This window comes from Crinia signifera, chromosome 19 (genome assembly GCF_055691185.1).
Source record: "Crinia signifera chromosome 19, ASM5569118v1, whole genome shotgun sequence".
NCBI classification, from domain to species: domain Eukaryota; kingdom Metazoa; phylum Chordata; class Amphibia; order Anura; family Myobatrachidae; genus Crinia; species Crinia signifera.
In genome coordinates, this window is record NC_139226.1 from 49,803,738 (window position 1) to 49,826,168 (window position 22,431).

A 22,431-nucleotide genomic window follows, 5' to 3' on the forward strand; every position below is an offset into this window, starting at 1 on the left:
ATGAGAAAGTGATACAATGGAGAGTGATAAACCACCAAGCAGTCAGCTCCTAGCTGTCATTTTTCAAACCCAGTCTGTAACATGACAGTTAGTAGCTGATTGGCTGTCACTTTCCATTTTATCACTTTTAAATCTTCACTAAATCTTGTCCCAAGGCTTAGTACAGGCCTGGCCAACCTGTGGCTATCCAGCTTCTGTAAAACCACAAGTCCAAGCTAGGGCCAGATTAAGGGAGGGAGGGGGTGGGCACAGGGGGTCAGTAACCCTGGGCCCCCTATATCTAGGGGCCCCCTGTGGTCGACATGTATTTGTCCAAAGGTTTTGTGCATGGCAGTGGGGTAGTGCTGTAGCTTCACCTATCTGCCAATGTGACAATGATTAATGGTGCTGCCCCACAACCTAACTCACCCCCATTAGTGTTCAATCCAAACCCCCTTTTCTAGTGCTCAACCCTCCCTCCCCACAGCCCAACCCCGACCTTCCGCCCAACCCTAACTGTTGGCATACTTTACTCAGCATCTCCACTGATATTGGGATACCACGCTGGTGTTCTGGCCGCTGGTCGAGATTCCGGCGATGGTATTTTGTCGGCCGGCATCCCAATCACTGGCATCGTAACCGTGTCCTGTTTAGAATAACATATGTAAACTTGCATAGTTTGAAATTGATTATAATCAACTGCTGGTCTCAATACCTAGACCTACAGCTGTACCCTGCGATCCTCATTTTCACAGTGTCCGCGTTCTGCTGTGCTTATTTTATTGTTACAAACATACTGCTTTATCTATGAGATTATAATTTGATTTAATGGAAGATTGATTATACCGCGGTTATTTTGCAGGTACTGTTGAGGCATTTCTTAAAGAATTCTTGGAATTGCAATTAATTATCTAGAGTGTCGCTGAACCCTTCCATATGTGGGATTACGATAAATGATTCCCTTCTCAAGGAGAAAAGGAGAGAATCTTATGTTATTTTTATTTAGTTTATAATCTATTATATATCTATTTTTCCATTTTAATTTCACATATCGCAGTGATTGCATTTTATATACCTGTTTAATAATTTCACGTACAGATTTCTCTGTTTCTATATAATAATATTGATTTTCCTGTTGAAATCTAAACACATTTGATAATTGCACGTTTTTTATGAAGCTATTCATTTTACTTTAAAGACACATGATAATGAAATACTTGGAAATGACAAATGTTTTGTATCCTTCTAGAATAAATTTGTTGTACTCCCTTGGTATTTCCAAGGTTGTGAGATGCTGCTGCTAAATGCTATGTCTTGGTAATACATGCTATAATTAGTGTTTAATGTATATTTATCTTTAGGATGCACAGTTTTTATCCTGCCTGTGCACACAGTCTTAATTATGAATGGAGGTCAACAGAAAATGTATATTTATAATTACAAATACGCTCTGTATGTATGTATGTATGTATGTATGTATGTACAGTTATGGCCAGGTACATCGTGGTTTACAACGCGCTATTGAGGGCTCTGACTCGCAAAAAAAAAAAAAAAAAAGAACGTTTCAAAAATGAAAATATATTGTAACCAACTGAGGATCGAACTACTGATACTGAGATAGTGAAGCCGTGCCTCTACCCGCTAGGCCACTATTGCCTGTGATCATACTACTGGCAGATGGTTAGCATGGCTTCTGCACCAATCACATACAGTTCATGACCATACAGTACGTCACTGCGGCTGCGAATAAAATACTAAAACTCTGCCCGTAAAGTAAGGACAAAATCCGTAGTGTAAAGTATAATACTGTAGGTCCTCAAATAATGTTTTAAGTAGTCATCTAGCAATAGCAAAGGTTAGCATGGCTTCTGTACCAATTACATAAATGACCGTACGTAGCTGCTTCTGCGAATAAATACAAACACTCTGTCCGTAAAGTAAGGACAAGATCCGTAGTGAAAAGTGGCTGTTTAGCAAAGGTTAGCGAATTTAATCCCGAAACACGGTGCTCAAAGCAAGGAATTTTACCTGAAAAGCTAAATCTATTTTGCGAAAAAAAACGTTCTCTGTAGCGCAGTATGTATGGGTATTAACTATCGTGTACATGGATGCCTGCCATTGTGAATTTTTGTTTGTGGAAAAGTCCGAAAGAATTTGATAAGCACCAACTACTGTAACTACAGTACCTGTATTGGTTTAAAAAAAAAAAAAAAGAACGTTTCAAAAATGAAAATATATTGTAACCAACTGAGGATCGAACTACTGATACTGAGATAGTGAAGCCGTGCCTCTACCCGCTAGGCCACTATTGCCTGTGATCATACTACTGGCAGATGGTTAGCATGGCTTCTGCACCAATCACATACAGTTCATGACCATACAGTACGTCACTGCGGCTGCGAATAAAATACTAAAACTCTGCCCGTAAAGTAAGGACAAAATCCGTAGTGTAAAGTATGATACTGTAGGTCCTCAAATAATGTTTTAAGTAGTCATCCAGCAATAGCAAAGGTTAGCATGGCTTCTGTACCAATTACATAAATGACCGTACGTAGCTGCTTCTGCGAATAAATACAAACACTCTGTCCGTAAAGTAAGGACAAAATCCGTAGTGAAAAGTCGTGGCGGCCACTGTTTTGTAGAAGAGATTTTTACGCATGCGCTGTACTGTTTGGGAAAAGTGACATCTGGTGGTCAATGAGTGTAAGTGCAGGTTACATTTACAAGATTACGTTATGTTATAACGCGATCTATAACGTGACTATAGCGCAAGGAGCAGGCGCGATCCATGCGCGATTTGCATGGCGCACTTTATGCGCAACGCAGCCACGATGTACTTGGGCATAACTGTATATACACAACATTTATTCACAGTGTCAAACAGGGGCGGATCCAGGATAAAATGACAGGGGGGGGGCACCATGATAAAAGAGGGTTTGGGTGGGGGAGGGGCGGAGTTAGTGGTGCCAGTGTACATGCTAAGAGAGCGACAGAGAGAGGTTGGGAATGGAATTAAAAATATGCCCAGGCATTTAAAGTATGCCGGCCCCCCATGGCGACAAAAGTGAAGGATGTAGTTGTGCGCGTGCTGAAGGCGTGCTCCGGAAAAGGGGGTTTGGCCACTCAACAGGGGGCATGTCCTTGAGTGTAGTGTACCACACCATATACAACTTTTACACATTATGCAACAAAATACTAGACCCCATTATACTTGCCCCTTACACGCCAAATGGAATGAGCCAAAATTCACATAATGCCACATGGATTGTGCCAAAATTCACATAATGCCACATGGTTTGTGCCAAAATTCAAATAATGCCACATGGGTTGTGTCAAAATTCACACAATGCCACACAGATTGAGCCAAAATTCACATAATTACAGACGGATTGAGACTAAATTCATATAATGTCACATGGATTGAGCCAAAATTCACATAATGCCACAAGGATTGTGTCAAAATTCACATAATGCCACATGGATTGTGTCAAAATTCACATAATGCCACATGGATTGAGACAAAATTCACATAATGCCACACGGATTGTGCCAAAATTCACATAATGCCACACGGATTGAGCCAAAATTCATAAAATGCCACACGGAATGTGCCAAAATTCACATAATGCCACACGGATTGAGCCAAAATTCACATAATGCCACATGGATTGAGCCAAAATTCACATAATAACACACGGATTGTGTCAAAATTCACATAATGCCACATGGATTGTGTCAAAATTCACATAATGTCACATGGATTGAGCCAAAATTCACATAATGCCACACGGATTGAGACAAAATTCATAAAATGCCACACGGATTGAGACAAAATTCATAAAATGCCACACGGATTGTGCCAAAATTCACATAATGCCACACGGATTGAGCCAAAATTCACATAATGGACACACTTTAAATAATTTCATAATTTATATAAAAATAAAATAAACAGACATACATACATACATAACATGATACAAATCGATTTTTTTATATATAAAATATATTTAAAATTTTAAGCAAGCAAGGTGGCGTTGATATACTGTAGCAATCAGAAACTGATATTAGTGTGGCGATTTCCGGATAAGCAGAATGGGTTAATCAAGGGTTAATCGGGGGTTAATTCCTTTTGCTGGTAATGGTGACAGTCAGAGGATGATAAATGAGTTAATGGAAACACATGAAAGCCAGTTAGCGAGTAGATGGTAAACGCATAAAGTTCAGGCACATATGTGTCTCCTAATTGTTAGTGGCAATAATGTATCTCACCCTTTTCTCCTTGTAGCAATTTTGTTGGAGGTAGGCGGGTAGCCGGATATTTCCACGGCTCTACTCGGGGGTGAGAGTGATGAAGAAGAGCACCAGAGGCTCAAAACGCGTCGGAAACAGTGACTGACTAAACTGATCCTTTTGGGTGAACCTGCCAAGTGCTAAGGTATTTGGGGCCACTGCAGGCTGCACTTCCAGACTGCATCCCTGCCCTAACACCATCCCTTGCTGGCTCCAAATACCCTTAGGGGTAAGGATTCATCTCCTTTTATTCATTTTTAAAGGAATTTTATTGTGTTACAATTTTTTATTGTTTTGTCATTAATAAATTGGATTATATCTTCAAATTTCTGGGCGCCTGGTTATATTATCACACCTACCCTATTTTCCATTTACACCATAGTGTCCATTACACGTTAAATTACATTATTTTTACAATTACAATGTCCATTATGTATTATGCCAAACACCAGAATGCCTATTAAAATTATGCTAGATAAGTGCTGCTTATCTGCATGCTCATTGCCAAGGGTTCCATGCTCATTGCCAGAGGTTCCATGCTTGTTGCCATGTGAGATTACATGCTCATTGCCAAGGGGGAATACATGCTCACGGTAAATGGGGAACAGCCGCCAGGCAGAAGTGATAGCCACTGACAGTGGCAGAGCCTGGCTGTATTCTGGTCCCGGCTATTTGAAATAATACCCCTTTCACACCAGAAAATGCATTCCCAGGTTGGCCCCTTTTACACCAGCCTAGTCCCTGCATTTTCTGGTGTGAGGGGGAGAGAAAACCACCCCTCCCCCCTTTAACCAGTTATCTCATTTAACCGGCTATATCTTCGGAACCAACTGACCCATTTACATGAGACAAGTATCATATTGAAGAACTTTTGAGTGAGCTTTGAATGATTTTGGTCCAGTGAAACTGGAATGTTTGGTTGCAGAGTAATCTGCCCTCAAAGTACATGAACAGCCATGAAATTACATTTCAAAAATTAAAAATCTTGGTTTATCCGCAATATATCTGGAACCGATTGACCTATATGGACGATCATATTGAAGGCCCAGCGATTTGGAATTGAATGAGATCAACCACAAGCTTCTGTGATACCAGGGGAGGAACTGGCAGCCGTCGGAACCGGGTGGGGGGTCAGAATTAACGGGTCCCATATTATCCTATGGCAGTGGTTCCCAACCTGGGGTACTAGTACCCCTAGGGGTACTCTGCAGACTAGTTGGGGGTACTTGAAAATAACATTGGAAATGGCGGAAGAAGAAAAAGTCTCCCTATGGCAAAAGAAGTCTACCATTGCCATGGAGACGAACCACGTTGCGTCACATCCGGTTCTATCTGCAGCATCATCAGCATCTCCTTGTGCTTTTGCCCAACCAGCAATCCACTGAGAGCTACCCGTGCTGCCCTCAGACATCAGCGATCATCTGCCCTGTACTGACATGGGTGGAAGAAGCATTAATCCTACAGGTGTTAGCGGGAACTCTGGAGACAATACACAGCCAGCGGCCAGACAAAGAGGGACTCGATTCCTGACCATATACAAGTCCACGGCTACCGCTCACTTCTACTCATAAGTGCTGTGGATATTTCAAATTGGGCGGAGGGGGGTACTTATAAATGAAAAACCTAATCAAGGGGTACAGGAGAGAAAAAAGGTTGGGAACCACTGTCCTATGGGGAAAAAACGTTACAGCTTTGCCAGGCGATATCTCCGGTTTCCAGGAGGCTAGAGACACGGGGCTGGGCTCGTTTAAAAGCTCTGGTCCTCAGGGGGCACATGCATGGGTGCCCCCCCTGAATCCGCCAATGGTGTCAAATAACTTTGGAAAATATACTGTTTACAATCAGGAATGTACGGGGTCAAGGACCAGCCCCAGCAATCTGCGTGGGTGTGTGCTTGTAAAAAGTGGGCGTGGTCATGCATGATGGTGGTGTGCCCAGAGTCATTTTATTTATATAGCAATTTTATTCAAAAGGACTCAAGGTGCTTTACAGGAAGGAAATCCATAAAAGAGGGAAGGCATCCATCTTGTGCACATTACAAGTGTTACTTTCTATAAAATATAAACTACGAATCATACTCAACAATTTTTTGTAGTCCTCGCTGGGAAAAGCCTGATTTCCAGTTTGGGTAATGTGATTTGTGGTATTTGACTCAAATGGGGGTGGGGATATATGACATGAGTGTCCACCCCACCCCCATTTCAATAGAACACCAATAAAATGATGGGTCTACGACAAGGGGACACTGCTTAAATAACACCACTTGAATTATGGTTGTGTCCACTGAATCACATTATCAAAGCCCTGCCCCTGCATTACAATGTTGGCAATCTCCGCATTGTATAGAGAGCGTTGGGGCCATGCTGATGCATTTTTATTTTTTACACACTGATTTTGCCATTTCCCTCCACAGTCTCATGCATTCACCTGCAGAGACAGAGCTGGAAACATAAATGTGCGCACAAGACTTTGTTCTGTGGTAATTCTGACCATTCCCTTTCAAAACAAGATTTCCTGTCCAGAAATGTATCCACGGGGGTCTTTGTGATAGCTGGGGGTCCCATTGTGTGTAGGGGGAAAATAGTTTGTAGTAACGTTTGTGACTAAGAAGCTATGCTGAAAACAATGGGAGTGAGGATAACACAGGGAGGGAGCCTGGTGAGTGAGTTAAGTTCAGTCATCTCATTGTATTACATCACCTCTCGCTCATAGTTGCCAACTATTAAAAAAAAAAAATATCCAGGAACCAGTTGCTGCTGGGCTGAGGCATTTGTGCACATTATGGGCCGGATTCACAGTTGATCGCTGATGTGCAAATTCAAAATCCATTTGATTATTTGCATACGGAAAGTAGTACGCATGCGTGAGCCGAAATAGAGACAAAAATGTGAAAATATCTAATCCTCTCGCAATTTGACTGTAAGGAAGTTGTCTTTGGGGCAGGACAACTATCGTGTTCTGTCATCTAATCATATTACATGACCTATTACAGCATCTATTCCTGCAGACAGAGGGGCAGGGGGCAATGCCAGCAGCTCACGGAGCTGCTGGGCATGCCCCCACAGCTGCGAAAACAGGGCATGGCCTCACATGAGAGCCACAGGCATAGGTAACACCCCCTTTTGTTAGACCACACCCCCTAAATTTTTGTTGCGCATGTGAATGTCCCTCTTCCTCTTCGCCAAAAGTTGGGAGGCATGGCAGGCTATAATGATTATTAGCATTTCTTTATATGGTGCCACAAAAGTTCCGCTGCACCTAACATAAATGAGCAAAAAACAGATAACAAATTACAGTACAAGAGAAAGAATAACAAAAGATCAATCGCACAAGACTCAAATATTAGCAATTTAAAGTGTGGTCGGTTAAGGACCCCCATATATATATATATATATATATATATATATATATATATATATAATCACTGTATTGATAGTTTTGGTGAATTTGTGGGGGTGTGCTATCACTGGACAACAATTGAATTAGTACATATTGGAAAAAAAGGAAGAATTGTCACGGTGTGATGCACCTGTAGAAAATGTAATATATATAAAAATGCAAAGAATATTTAAAAAACACACAACAGATACGTGGAACAAACACAATGGGGATTAAATACTAACTGATGTGGGCGTTTGGTTGTGCTTATTTCAGAGGCAGAACTCTGGGAGGCAATGGAGTCATCTGCCGCCGGGCTCCTGCTCTCAAGGGGCACCTCTCCACCACTGCCAGTTTAAATCCATTAATTAAAAGCCATCAAACTCGCTTCTGTGGCTGAGTTCTGAAATATATATATGTGTTCTCTCTCTCCCTTTCTCTGTATATATATATATATATATATATATATATACACAGTATATAATATATATTTCATAACAGACTATATATATTTTGAATATTATTGTGTGTGTGTGTGTGTGGGGGGGGGGGCACCGATATTCATCTTGCCTCCGGGTATCTGGGGCAAACTTACGCCACTGGCTTATTTCTTTATCACATAAATCACTCCTGTTATCACATCTATTGAATCTTCAATGAGTGGATTTTGTTCATATAATGTATTTGCTTCCCAGCAGAACAATTAGGAGGATAGTGGTTTGCAGAGCCGCCAACAGGGGGGTGCTGTGGGTACAGCTGTCCCAAGCCCTGGCCTCTGGAATGGCCTGGGCAGTTTGTTTTGCCCACAGCACCACTTCGCTGTGTGCAATTTTTAAATTCTTATCCTTGCTAATTTTAGTGTGTTTTATGTACTAATTAAAGTATTTTTATTTTTAAATACTATCCTTGTTCTGCCATCAATTTAGCGCAATCCACACCCAAATTTTTTGTTTCCATATAGGGACTGACAATCCCTTTTTCAGATTGCTGCTGGCCCAACAACCCTCACAGGCGCCCCAACAGCTACTCAGGTGTCTGTTTTTTCAGCATTTTAATTGGCCTGCACCAATTAATCTACATTCTCGGAATGGATACTAAATTTGCTAATTATAAGACGTTTCTGTGGGGAAAAAAGACATTGGTACACCGATCCTCATCTTTTCCCACGTTTTGAATGTTTGTGAAAGTTGAAAAAAAAAAAGAAGAACATTGAATAGATCAAATGCTAATTCTACGCAAATACCCCCCATATTGGGAAAAAATTACGTTAGAAAAAGACTCATCATTTTGATGAGAAACAATACACGTTAGCATCATTAACCAGTATTTCAGAAAAAGAGGCAAAGTAAATATACAAGTTAGACACTATTAACCCTAACCTCATCCTGGGGTGGGGGAGGGGCAGCGTTTGGAACCGACGCTGCCTCCTCCCTATACTGTAAAAACGGCACCCGGGTCACTCGACCTGGGTTACCCGTTTTCACTGCGTGGCCCTGGTTTTTCCTGTTGGCCCAGCAACCCTGGGTCGACCCCAGGGCTGGAGCCACCACTAGGCAGCTCTAGGCATTTGCCTAGGGCAACTGGAACCCGGGAGGATGGAAGAAAGGAGCAGGAGGTCCCCCCCCCCAATGGAGGTGAGTGTCAAATCGCCCCCCCCCCCCCCCACCCAACACCCCCCAATCGATGTGGTGGGGCCCGCACTGCATCACCCGGCACCATCCCTCCCTGTGGAGTGATGCAGCGGTGGTCGCATCACACCCCCCCCCTCCCTGGTGGAGCGGGTGTGCGCCGGGCCGCCTGGATGGAGATGAGCGCTGATCCCCCCAGGACTTGGCAATTGATGTGTCAAATTATACATGCAATAAATTGCATGCAAATTATCGCGTGCATAAACCCGGGGAGCTGGCAGGAGTGGGCAGGGGGGTCCGTGCGGTGTGGGGGTACCTGCAGCGCTGTCTGCTAGCCGCGGTCAGAGGGGTCCCTGCGGCGCTGTGTATTCATTTGGCGGGGTCCCTGCAGTGACTTGGAAATAACTAGCGCTATCCGCCGGGCGGCGACGGGGGAAGCGCTGCTGGGTTTGAAAACACTTGCCGCACGCTGATTGGCTGAGATTCAGTCAATTAGCACTAGTTATTTCCAAATCACTGAAGGGACCCCACCAACTTAATGCACAGCGCCACAGGGACCCCTCTGACCGCGGCTTGCAGTGCCCGCCTCTTCGTGTATGCCTGTCACCTCCTTTGCGACACTGCACCCACAAGGGGGGGGGGGGGCTGGGGGGGCACGTAACAATAGCACCCGCAGACCCCCCCCCCCCCGGCGCCCACACTTATTAAGCGCCTCCCTGCCATTTCGGGGGCTAAATTCAAGTGGGCTAAGGGACCTAGTGACATGAGAGGGGAGGAGAGGGGGCGGAGAGAGTAGGAGCAAGGGGACCCAAATGGACCTTACTGAACTTTTTCTGTGTGAGAAGAATAACCAATTTTATCTATCCATGGGAGGTGGTAGGGGCATGCCAGTACAGGTGAAAAATGTGGACATATTCAAAAGGTCATTATGAGAAGATTTGGCCCACAAAAATAAGTGTCAACAATATGTGTGTCGACCAATGTCATGTTGACATATTGACATATTGACCATCGACCTTGTCCTCCATTGATCCACACCCATAACACTCAGGGCCGGATATAGATCCGTGTGCTCTCCATCCTGCCCCCAGCCATTTCTCTGTGCGGTCTATTAATCTCACTCCTGCCAACAGCAGACTTCTCCACGGTCATGACCTCTTGTATATCATAACTGTACGGCATGGAGAAAATGCCTAGAAAGCACGTCTAATACTGACTACCTTGTTTTAGTATTTTTTCTTGAAGCAGCGTTACTATAGTGAAAATGCAATAAGGTATCTATCATACATTGGAAACTATCATTAGGGTCCAATATGTCCAAGTCAAGCATGAGGCAAGTATATCATTGTACAAACTGACAGAATAAGAACTGCTGAATACATCCCACTATTCACATCTTAAGGCAGCACTGCGCCCAAAACTATTCACATTCCCCCCTTTTTTTTGTACCACATGTAAGGGCCTAGGCGTTAGCTGTGATGGTCTTGTGAGGTCTGCACTCCTAGCACTGCTGTGGCATCGCCGGGGGCCTGCCACCACTTATGCACCCAGCCCCACCTCCTCCAGTGGTTCCTCACAGTACCACTGACGATATAGAATCACCTAAACACCTGACTTCAACAAACTAGTGGGACTCCACAGTCCAAATTGTGCACTGTGCTACTGCCGGCATGCCTGGCCCAAAAGCAGTGGTTCCCAACCCTGGTCCTCGAGTACCCCCAACAGTGCACATTTTCCAGGTCACCCAGCAGGTGCACTCATTATTCAGGCACATTTTAAAAAATAAACAGGTGGAGCTAATTATTTTGCCTGTGATTCTGTGTGGAGACCTGGAAAATGTGCACTGTTGGGGGTACTTGAGGACCAGGGTTGGGAACCACTGCCCTAAAGAACAACTGGGCATGCATGCTGATACTTTGTATCCATTCAACATTGCCGGGACCTGCTTATGCCAGCAACATCTATCCATAATTGTATCATTTTATTGCTTATTATATTTATTTGTGTGTTCCCCTTGATTGTGTTCAGTAAATATTGTTATTTCACAACCCTCCACTCTGCATCATTTCCAGAGCACAGCACATATTTTATTCTAGCATCACACACGGGTCAGTCAGCCATGAGTGCAGCAGTTAGCTCCAACCACCAATCCTCAGTGCGCAGGTGCAACCCACATCTACCTATATCTTGGCAGAACATAGCAATGGCATCCAAAGATCATGGGGAACAATAAACAAGAAGAAAACTGTAATATTCCCATCCATATAAGAAGAATGCTTCAGGAAATTTGAACATTTATTATGTCATTAAAAAATATAAACAATGTCTGGTAAACTGAGCAGTGTGTCGCCCTAGACCTCAGGCATAGGATTATTTACACAAATCTGAGTGCCTCACACCCTATGATGTCACTAGTTACTAATAAAGTCATATGAACTGCTTCCATCTCCAAAGAAGAAACCTCCTGAGAATCGATCTGGACCATTTCGAAGCACTTTCCTACCTGTTACGATCTGCCTCCAGCGGATCGGTGTAAATGTGCAGTTTACATATTCTGGTTGAAGCTTGTATGTTTTCCCTGGATCTGTACTCTGGGTTTTGTGGATCCTGCTCCCTGGGTTTCATGCATACCTTGCTTCTTGGGTGTGGCTGCATGCAAGGTTATTTAGATAGGTTCTCAGCATGCAGACCCTGCCGGTTATAGTTCTGTTTGGTTCTTTGTGCAGTTCTGTTTGTCAATGTTCCTGCTCCAGAGTGTTCCCGGTCCCAGCACCTTGTATCCAGCCTCCTGTGTTCCAGCTTTGTTCGTGCCTCAGTCAGCGTGTTCCTGGTCCCTGGTTGCCTCAGTCCTCAGTACCTACTTTGTCCAGCCTGCAGTGTCCTTGCCAGAGCCTGCTGTCAGTCTCCATCTCCCAGATAAGTCAGGGTTCTCCCTGTATACCTGCATTTCCATCTGCATAGTCTGTATTGTCCCGCACTGCTTGGGTAGTGCAGCCCCCTGTGGTTGTTCACACCAGTGCAGTGGACTGGGGGTTTAGTTATCATTTTGGTACCATCCCTGTGCATTGTTGCGCCCACACCATGTATTGTTTCATTATAACTTCCGGTGTTCAGTGATATTTAGTGTCATCTTCTGAGCATTGTTGCTCCCCTTGGGTCTCTGGGGATATCCTGTTCCATGTAGGGCTTTAGTTAGTTTTCCCCTTGCTGTCTCCCTGCCTTTACGGATGCGTTGCCACCCATAAGACCTGGTGGCATCGGGGGTTGGAGCCGACATAACCAGCTCCTTCGAACGTGGCTATTATAGGTGAAGCCTAGCATCGCACGCATCTGTCAATCGCAGCCAGAGGCAATGGAGTCAGGGCATTGGTTCGGGGATATTCCAAGAGTCCTAACACTACCTCTTAAGTGCTCCTCCAGTTTCCAATTGACAGCTGCGTTGTATGTATGCAGCATGATCTCGGCATCTGTCTGGTGCTTCCTACAGCCATCCAGCATACCTTCCATCTTTTGCCCCTCTGAAATCGGGCCCTGCAGCACTGAAGGATTCTCAAGTCACCATCGACTCACCATCGGTATATCATCAGCTCCAGCCGATCTTCGGAGTCTCCTTACAAGCTTCCTAGCTTTTCAGCGGTCATCTCCAAGTTTTCTATTCACTGTCCACTATTTATCGGATCGTCATCTGATTTTATCTTCTCTGCTTACTTATCTGCTACCGTTCTTTACCCAAATACCACCAGCTTCTATTAGTCTCCAGTCAGATAGCATCATCGATATCAGCCACCATCGGTGCCTATACACTGTCATCATCAGTGATCCTGTGTTAGTGGTACCTCCAGTGAGCCAAGCTACTTCGTCTTACCATTCGATAATCCATTGATCAACATCAGAGACTCCTAATGCCACCTTCCAGCATTTTCAGTTATCTGCACCCCTTCGGTTCCAGCCGATTCCAGTCCTCCATTGGTTCCAGTCGACTCCAATTCCCATCCGGTTCTAGACCAGTTCTAGTTCTCTATCATACGTCACCATAGAGTTCTTACTGAACACCCAATCACATACTTATCTTTCCAGAGCTCCAGTATCCCTAGCCACGCCTTCAGGCCTGGGTGGTGGTGTTGGCAGATACAATAACTTCATTTAAATTAAGGCTAATCAATCTTTAATAGATAAAAACAGCCAAGATATACCGGCTATCAAAGGTTGAACTTGATGGACACAAGTCTTTTTTCAACCTAAAATAGACCTGCTTATTGATGTGGGCAAAACTGAAAAGAAATTCCAACTTCCTAACCCAGCTCCAGAGGTTGAACCTCCAACTAACCAAGTTTAACCCTCAGGCTTGACACAGGACCTTTGAGAGCTGAAATGGGCCCGGTTACAGGGTATGGCCAATTTTATGAAGCGTGCCGTGCCTTCTCACAAAATAAAAAATGTAAAAATGTTTGTTCTCACTAGATTGCTTAGAAAATGTCTCAGCATTGATCTGTACAGAGGGGCATGGCAATAGCTTTTGGTGGCCCTGCGCGTCACTGTGACCTGGCGATTAATATCCAGCACGCTGGAAAAATCGACTTAATCGCCAGGGTCAAAGCCAGTGTTCTCACTCAGAACGCTCATCTCCCTGTGTCACCCTGTGTGTAGGTCACTTAAGACATTTGAAATGAGAGATTTGGTAAGAAATCTTCAGTTTTTTGGAAGTGCCAATCATTTACAATGCAACACTAATTTCATTTAGCAGTGTAAATGATTGCCACTTTAAAAAAAATTGAGATTTCTTACCAAATCTCTCACTTTCTGAATCTCTCGTCCTATTAAATTTCATCCATTTTTTAGCACATTTCAAGGTGTCTGTAGCTAGCCAGTGGCACCAGAGGAATAAATTCATCCCAGTCGCCCGGAGGCAAGTTGGAATATGGTGCCTCCCTTCAAAAAAGGTGTGACAATAGCTAGTGGGTCTGACAAAGCCGGAAGTCTGGCGAAATGCTCATTGGCGCGTGACGATAATAATAACTTTACTGATTACTATAATAGTAAGTCCTCCAGTGCCACGCTGCAGCCAGTACAGTGATGTCACTCAAGAGCGACCTGAGGCCATCTTTACTGCGGCCAAAGCCGCGGCTGGCCTCGGCCATATTTATTTTGGGCAGGCAGCAGTTGGTCGCTGCGTCTGCTAACCACTGTAGTAGTGTGGTCTGTGGCTAGCCAGGGGGGGAAGCGGCGGCCCAGCCAGGGGGGAAAGTGGCCAGATCTGGACCAGCCCACCGGAAAATGTCCCGGTTTCCCGCCGGGCCAATCCGCCCCTGCATGCTCCCTTCGGGTAATGTACACACACGTTACTTCCTAATCTGGGGCAGTACGGATGGTGTAGTGGTTAGCATTACTACCTCACAGTGCTGAGGTCATGGGTTCGATTCCCGCCATGGCTCTAACTGTGCGCAGTTTCTCCCCGTACTTGAGTAGGTTTCCTCCCACAGTCCAAAAATATACTGGTAGGTTAATTGGCTCCCAACAAAATTAGTATGTCTCTGTGCGTGTATATGTGGTATGGTGGTATGGAATATAGATTGTAAGCTCCACTGGGGCAGGGAGTGATGTGAATGTTCAAATATACTCTGTAAAGAGCTGCGTAATATGTATGCACTATATAAGAAACTGCTAATAAATAAATAAATAATAGATAATATGCAACAGACAAGCAGATAATAGATGGCTGCACACAGAAAGGGCACTCGCTGCTAAATTGATCAAATAAATCTGATTTATTGAACAGTTAGGTCATCTCATCATCTGAGACCTTGTAGTAGTATCCACTCCACTGAGTACTTCTATCATTCATCATGTAATAATGCAGAATGGAACCCCTGTGACTGTATCATTCTACCCTGGCAGGATACTAACAATACTCCTCATTATTATATTCCATGCAATTCCAGCAGCAGCAGCAGCAGCAGGGGGAGGCTCCTCATTAGTCCTGGCTGTCTGCTCCCCGCATGTCATATCGCGCACTGCCCTACATTCTCGGCTACCAGGCAGGCACTGCGCGCAGAATCGATTGAGTTAATCCCCGGGATGAACAGGTGAAGTGGGTGGGGCTTCCCATTCTAATGGTAACCGTGATGTCAGCATCTGGGAACAGCAATGAGCACAGCAGTGAAATCAGAAGGAGATGGAGCTGCAGTGCACACATTACTAGGGGATCGTCAGGCAACCCTGATACTAACAGAGAGAGAGAGAGAGAGAGAGGGAGGGAGCACTGAGTGAGAGCAGATACAAAGAGATCCAAGAGACAGCCACAGAGCCAGAGAAAGTCACAGAGCCAGAGAAAGTCACAGAGCCAGGAGACAAGACACAGTCACAGAGGCAGGTGACAAGAGACAGCCACAGAGCCAGGTGATAGCTGGGTCCAGTGCATAGATGATGTAGATCCACCTGTTCCTCCTCGGGCTGTGCTGTGTGCAGGTGAGTGACAGATCTCTTGTACAGTACATTATTGAGCACTGTACACCTAGCGAGCTGTACCAACCTGTATGTCCTTGTGATGACAGTAAACATTTTGTAAGAAAATATATTTCTCAGAAGGTCCCTTGTGAGCAATAGCTTTAAAAAAAACAGCTAGTGTGTACACTCAATGGGCCAGATGTACTAAGCTTCAAAAGTGATAAAATGGAGAGTGATAAACAAAAACCGCCAATCAGCTACTGCCTGACATTTTTCAAACACAATCTGTGACATGGCAGGTGGAGCTGATTGGCTGGCTGTTGATCACTCTCAATATCATCAATTTTTGAAGCTTAGTGCATCTGGCCCAATATCATTAATGTTCTGTGCACCTGCCTGTCATTAATACCCCTTTGAGACCAAAACGCCGGGTCCCACCCGGCTTTTTGGACCCTGGTTGAAGCCGGGTGCGACCCAGTGTTTAGGGGCATTTACACCGGACGGGCTTAAACGCCCGCACCCCCCTCCCGCCCCTTCCCGGCGCTTGAAGATGACAGCGCGATGTCATCTTCAAGCGCCGATCGACGCCGCCGTACCCGGAACGCTGCTGGGGGCAGCCCAGCACTAAGGTAAGCTGCTAGGCTGCCCCCAGTCCCCGCGCGCACCCCCCCCCCGCCATTGGACAGGAGGTGAATGGATGCCGCACACAGGCATCCGTTCAACTCCCTCCCCCTCCGCCGCTGCTGTCTGCAGAGTATAGCAGACAGCAGCGCCGGCTGTCAGTGTCAGACTGACAACCCAACCAACCTGTGGACGCTGCGGTCCGCAGGTTGGACGTTCCCTATTCATGTAAATGGGAGCCGGGTCATCCGACCCGGCGTTCCAATTTACACCACCCTCTACCCAGGTCCTAGCCGTGTGCTACCCAGGTCAGGACCTGGGTAGAAGTCCCATGTAAAGGGACACGGCGTTAGGGATTTACACCACCGAAGATCCAGGTCTGACCCGCCGCTGACCCGGATTTTTCGGCTGTGTAAAAGGGGTATAATGCACATCCAATCTGTTCAGCATACGAGTCAACTTTTGGCAATATAGCCCACGACCAGCATGTTTTGCAGGTCCTGATGGCGTCAGTGAACGATATCGTTCTGCAGGTGTGTATACACCTGCCAAGGCTGGCATCACACCAGGAATGTATAGTTTGTACGGACTGGGCTTTTCACTCGTATCTGTATATCCAACCACATTGTGGCTCTTCACTGTTAAGCTGTAAACCAGCATGCCTGTCTAGTCGTTATGTATTCACTGTATTTTATGTTCTCATATTAAAGTGTCCCCAAATGAAAAGGGGACTTTTGCTGTAGCTGTGTATATAATCTCAGTGCGTTAATGTGTTTGCCGATAGATGATGTGGCATCTTTCCCAGTTGCGTATGTGCAGTGAACTGCTTCGCCTCAGTTTCTTCATTGCTGGAACGTTGTTTTGCGTGATCACATGCATGATGGATTACTCCAGATCAGCGCAAAGAGCTGATATCCAATTTCTTCATGCAATAGGTGAGCATACTTCACAAATGAATGATGAAGGCGGTGTACGCAGAACAGTGTCTCGCACGGTGCACCATATTCCAGTGGTGTCAGCGTTATCTGGCTGGACGCAAAAGCTTTAAGGCATATGTCCAAACTGTGGCCCTCCAGCTGTTGTGAAACTACACATCCCAGCATGCCTTGCTATTGTTTAAGCATTCCCTAATCGCAAAACTGTGGCAAGGCATGATGGGACTTGTAGTTTCACAATAGCTGGAGGGCCATAGTTTGCACTTGCCGTGGCATGGGCAGGCACACGTTGTCACCTACCATGACACGATGTTATGCACAGTTCCTTTGCTTGTCGACTGTGCGGTAGCAATTTCTATTGTGGTGATCCTACAATTCTGACAAATAAGATTCTCCACAGCCTAAATCGTGGCAGGGTTGGTGACCACGTGCACCTTCCTGGGCTTTTTCAAATCCTTGATGCTTTTGTAACTGAGGCAAAGCCATTCACTACACTGGGAAAAACACCACGACATCAATTGGCAAACACATTAACACATTAGATACAACGCCGCTACAGCAAAAGTCTCCATTTCATTTGGGCACACCTCAGGGGCGGATTGGCCTGCCGGGAAACCGGGCCACTTCCCGGTGGGCCGGCACATAACTCACCAAATTTGGCCGCTCACCCCTCCAGCCGGGCCGTGGACTGCGCGACCTAACAGTATATATACAATACAGTAAGCAAAATAGCCACGGGAGGCGCGCAGCCACAAGCAGCAGCTCCTCCCGCGGTACTTTGATGTGTGAGCACTGTGAGTGTGCTCCGGGAGTCCTGTCTCCTGCAACTGTCCAAGGCAGCTGCTGACTGCGCACAGATTTTAGAGTGCATATCGCAGAGCAGGCTGTCTCAGGACTCCGGAGGTATAGGTATAGTGCACAGGAAGTGGAGGGGAGAGGAGAAAGCTGCACGGACTGTCCTCCTGCTGCTACCAGGCATGTAAGTAGGGTTGTGCTGTGCTGTGATGTGAGGGAAGGGTTTACATGTATGAGTGAGTGTAGGGGAGTGTACATGTATGATTAGGCTGTGATGGGAGTGAGTACAGGGGAATGTACATGTGTAAGTAGGCTGTGATAGAAGTGCAGGGGTGGGCTGTACATGTGTGAGTAGGCTGTACATGTGTGAGTAGGCTGTACATGTGTGAGTAGGCTGTGATGGGAAGTGAGTGCAGGGGAATGTACATGTGTTAGTAGGTTGTGATAGGAGTGCAGGGGTGGGGTGTACATGTGTCAGTGAGTGCAGGGAAATGTACATGTGTGAGTAGGCTGTGATAGGAGTGCTTGGGTGGGGTGTACATGTGTGAGTAGGCTATGATAGGAGTGCTTGGGTGGGGTGTACATGTGTGAGTAGGCTGTGATAGGAGTGCTTGGGTGGGGTGTACATGTGTGAGTAGGCTGTGATGGGATTGAGTGCAGGGGGTGGGGTGTACATGTGTCAGTGAGTGCAGGGAAATGTACATGTGTGAGTAGGCTGTGATAGGAGTGCTTGGGTGGGGTGTACATGTGTGAGTAGGCTGTGATAGGAGTGCTTGGGTGGGGTGTACATGTGTGAGTAGGCTGTGATGGGATTGAGTGCAGGGGGTGGGGTGTACATGTGTCAGTGAGTGCAGGGAAATGTACATGTGTGAGTAGGCTGTGGTAGGAGTGCTTGGGTGGGGTGTACATGTGTGAGTAGGCTGTGATAGCAGTGCAGGGGTGGGGTGTACATGTGTGAGTGAGTGTATATGTATGATTAGGCTGTGATGGGAGTACAGGGGAATGTACATGTGTAAGTAGGCTGTGATAGGAGTGCAGGGGTCGGGTGTACATGTGTGAGTAGGCTGTGATGGGATTGAGTGCAGTGGTTGGGGTGTACATGTGTGGGTAAGGCTATGACTGAGTGCAGGGGTTATGTATGTGTGTGTGACCAAGGATGTGAATGAGTTCAAAGAACAGTATACATTTTTAAATGATATGTAATATAGATATTTTAGACATTTGCAGAAAACCCAGCAACCCCCCCACACCCCACCTTTAAAAAATACATTGTGGGTGCAGGGGATGTGGCTGCCATGGGACTGCCTCCAGGTCCCTCTGCTCCACCTACACCCAGTCATACTGCACTGTATCTAGATAAAGGCCACAACCAGCTAGGGGCCACAGGAGCCCAGCACCCTCTCCCCCCAGTGTTAGACATCTGAGCTGCTCTCCTCCAGCAGCTGCCCCATAGGGGTAAAGCAGAGGTCGGTCTCTTGTTCGCAGGAACAGTTCCAAAAGTGTCCACAACTCCTCTGATAACTCGCCCATGCCTCTGGCCTCACATTACAATCCAGGCAGCTGCGTAGCCACTGGCTCCACGCCCACGCTGGATCTACCTGCCACCAGCAGTCCTCCCATATTGATACCCTTAAGTTCACCCCGAGGTTGAATAATCATAGCACGCTAAGTGCCCGGGGAGCCCTATACCCATTCTACCCACCAAAACTTACCACCCAAACCCCGGTGTGTGACCCCCCCCCCCCTGTTCCCTATATCCATGTGTGTATATGTGTGTGTGACACCTTGTACACCCTTAGCCTTCTAAGTGTTTTGACAACCTGTCACCCTTCTACACTGTGCATGTGTGACACGCTGTACTCCACCCTATAAGGGGTAATATATTTGTGATCTGTGGGAGGGGTTAAATTGCATTTTTATTGTATTTTTTCCCTTCCCACCCATATCTTCTGTCCTTTGACCATCCACCAATTCCTCTGCCCCCTGGTCGAAGACTTTCACCCCACAAAGTCTGCCTCACAGTCACAGCCTGTCACTGTTGATAAAATATATACACCTTTGTCCCCTCGTCACCCCACACTGTCTACCCACTGGTCACAGCCCATCACCCCACACTGTCTACCCACTGGTCACAGCCCGTTACCCCACACTGTCTATCCACTGGTCACAGCCTGTCACCCCACACTGTCTACCCACTGGTCACAGCCCATCACCCCACACTGTCTACCCACTGGTCACAGCCCTTTACCCCACACTGTCTATCCACTGGTCACAGCCTGTCACCCCACACTGTCTACCCACTGGTCACAGCCTGTCAGCCCACAATCTACCCACTGGTCACAGCCTGTCACCCCACACTGTCTACCCAATGGTCACAGCCTGTCACCCCACAATATACCCATTGTTCACAGTTCTTACTCCACAACCTCTGTCCCCCAGTCACAGTCCATCTCATTGTAGAACATTTAATAATAAATAACCATTTGATTATGAAACTATGGGCCTTATTCATAGGTGGACAAAATTTATCCACAGCTGCATCTGCCTTTGTACACAGTACTGTAAAAATGTGTAAATGCAGCAGCAAATCAAACTTGTACTGAGACTCAGACCACCTGTGTTTCAGATGTGCATCTTGTGTACACTATACAATTTGAGAATATCCCCTACTATATGTTCCAAACTCCTGGCTCATGGGTATGGCATTCCCTGTGAGACCACACCCCTCGAGGTCACCCTCCTCCCATCACCATACTCCTCCCCCAAAAGGGCTGCTGGCACACCTTATACATGTTCTTCACCTAATTTACTCTTAACAACACCTGACAATTTCTGAATGTTTTTTTAGAAAACAAATCGGTCAGTTAAATTGCTAAGAATGGGTGCCCACTAGATGATGTTTTTTTTTTTAAAACAAATTAACAGATTACCGCATTTCTTTACTACAAATTCTTAAAATTGTCCAGTGTGTACCCGCTACATCCTCAGCAATGCCTGTTCTGGAACCTTTTTATGCTGCTTTCACACCGCAAAACCTGCTTAGACCAGGTACAGATGGGTCTTGTCCTATCCTTGCTGGCGGGTCGCCAGAACGTACGCGCTGGCGACCCGCCAGCAGCCTCGCCAGCGAGGAGACTGAGACGCGCGTGCGTCTCACGCGCACGCGCGTCTCAGTCTCCGTCGCTAGCGCGACGGAAACCCTGTCCGTCTCCGCCTCAGGGAGACGGACAGGGTTAGGGGGGGTTAGGGGGGGGTGCGGGCAGGCGGCGGGGACCCCGGCTTACCGCCGGCAAGCCGGCGGGGACCCGGGGGAACGGATCGAAGCGCCGTCGGAAGGGGACGCGCGCGCCGCTCGTGCGCGCGCGTCCCCTTCTCACCATCGCCATGGCGCTGGCGGGGGATGGCGGCTGGCGACGCCAGCGCCATCCCCTGCAAAGATGGGACAAGACCCATCTGTATTTGAAACGTTTAAAAAAACGGGTCAGAGCCCTTTCACATCGCATGAAAATACCTGGTCTAAAGCAGGTTTGCGGTGTGAAAGTCTGCAAACTGTTTACACAGAAGGGTGAGAACTCGGGGTGTCTCTAGGGGGGTGGGTGCCTCCAGGGGGTGGGGGTGGGTGCCTCCAGGGGGTGTGGGGGGGGGGGGGGGGGTTGAAATGCCTAGGGAGGGGGGGGGATTGGATACAATACCTCGTCAGTGGCGGGTCCTGGATGGAGATTTCGGCCAGCCGGGTACTGGAAGATCTCCATGGTGACGCGTGTCACGCAGGTGACGCCAGCAGGAGTCCCGCTGCAGCCGCTGAGGTGACGGTGCCGCTGCCACCATGTTCCGGAGCCTGGTGTCTTCGTCCCAGGACCGGCAGCACCATTCCCACTAGAACCCTCCTGCCCTGTCCTCCGCCGACTGCCTGCTGCCCCATCTGCCTGGAGGTACCAAGCTGTGGACACATGTGATGAGTATGACTGGACTGGGGGCAATGAAGTGCGGGGGTGCAGGAGGGGCGAGCCGCCTGGGTTTTTACTGTGCATATCTAATGACACACTGGTCCGCTCATTAGATATGCACAAAGCGGACGCCCTATTGGCTGGGTCCAAAATACCGTTTCAGACCCGATTTTGGTCCCAAAATACCGGGTCTGAAACGGGTAGGACCCTCCATTTTAACCGTTTACCAAAAACGGCTTTTTTAAAACGGTATATCAGTTCTGCACCTTTCAGACCGCACATATAACCGTTTTGAAACGGTTAAAAAACGGCAAAATACCGGTTAAAAAGTGCGGTCTGAAAGGGGCATTAGTGACATTCCTTGTCTTCTATACCTGCGGCTCAATTGGGGGATGCCATCAGAATCAGAAT

General features: G+C 46.7%; 1 long non-coding RNA gene across 1 annotated transcript in view; it reads left to right on the plus strand.

The window, feature by feature from the left end:
• The first annotated feature begins 15,449 nt into the window (after positions 1-15,449).
• The window catches only part of LOC146042519 (uncharacterized), a 36,944-nt gene continuing 29,962 nt past the window's right edge, over positions 15,450-22,431 (plus strand). Inside the window, exon 1 of the long non-coding RNA XR_014463900.1 lies at positions 15,450-15,743. This is a non-coding gene — a long non-coding RNA (uncharacterized LOC146042519). The remainder of the gene's footprint in view (positions 15,744-22,431) is intronic.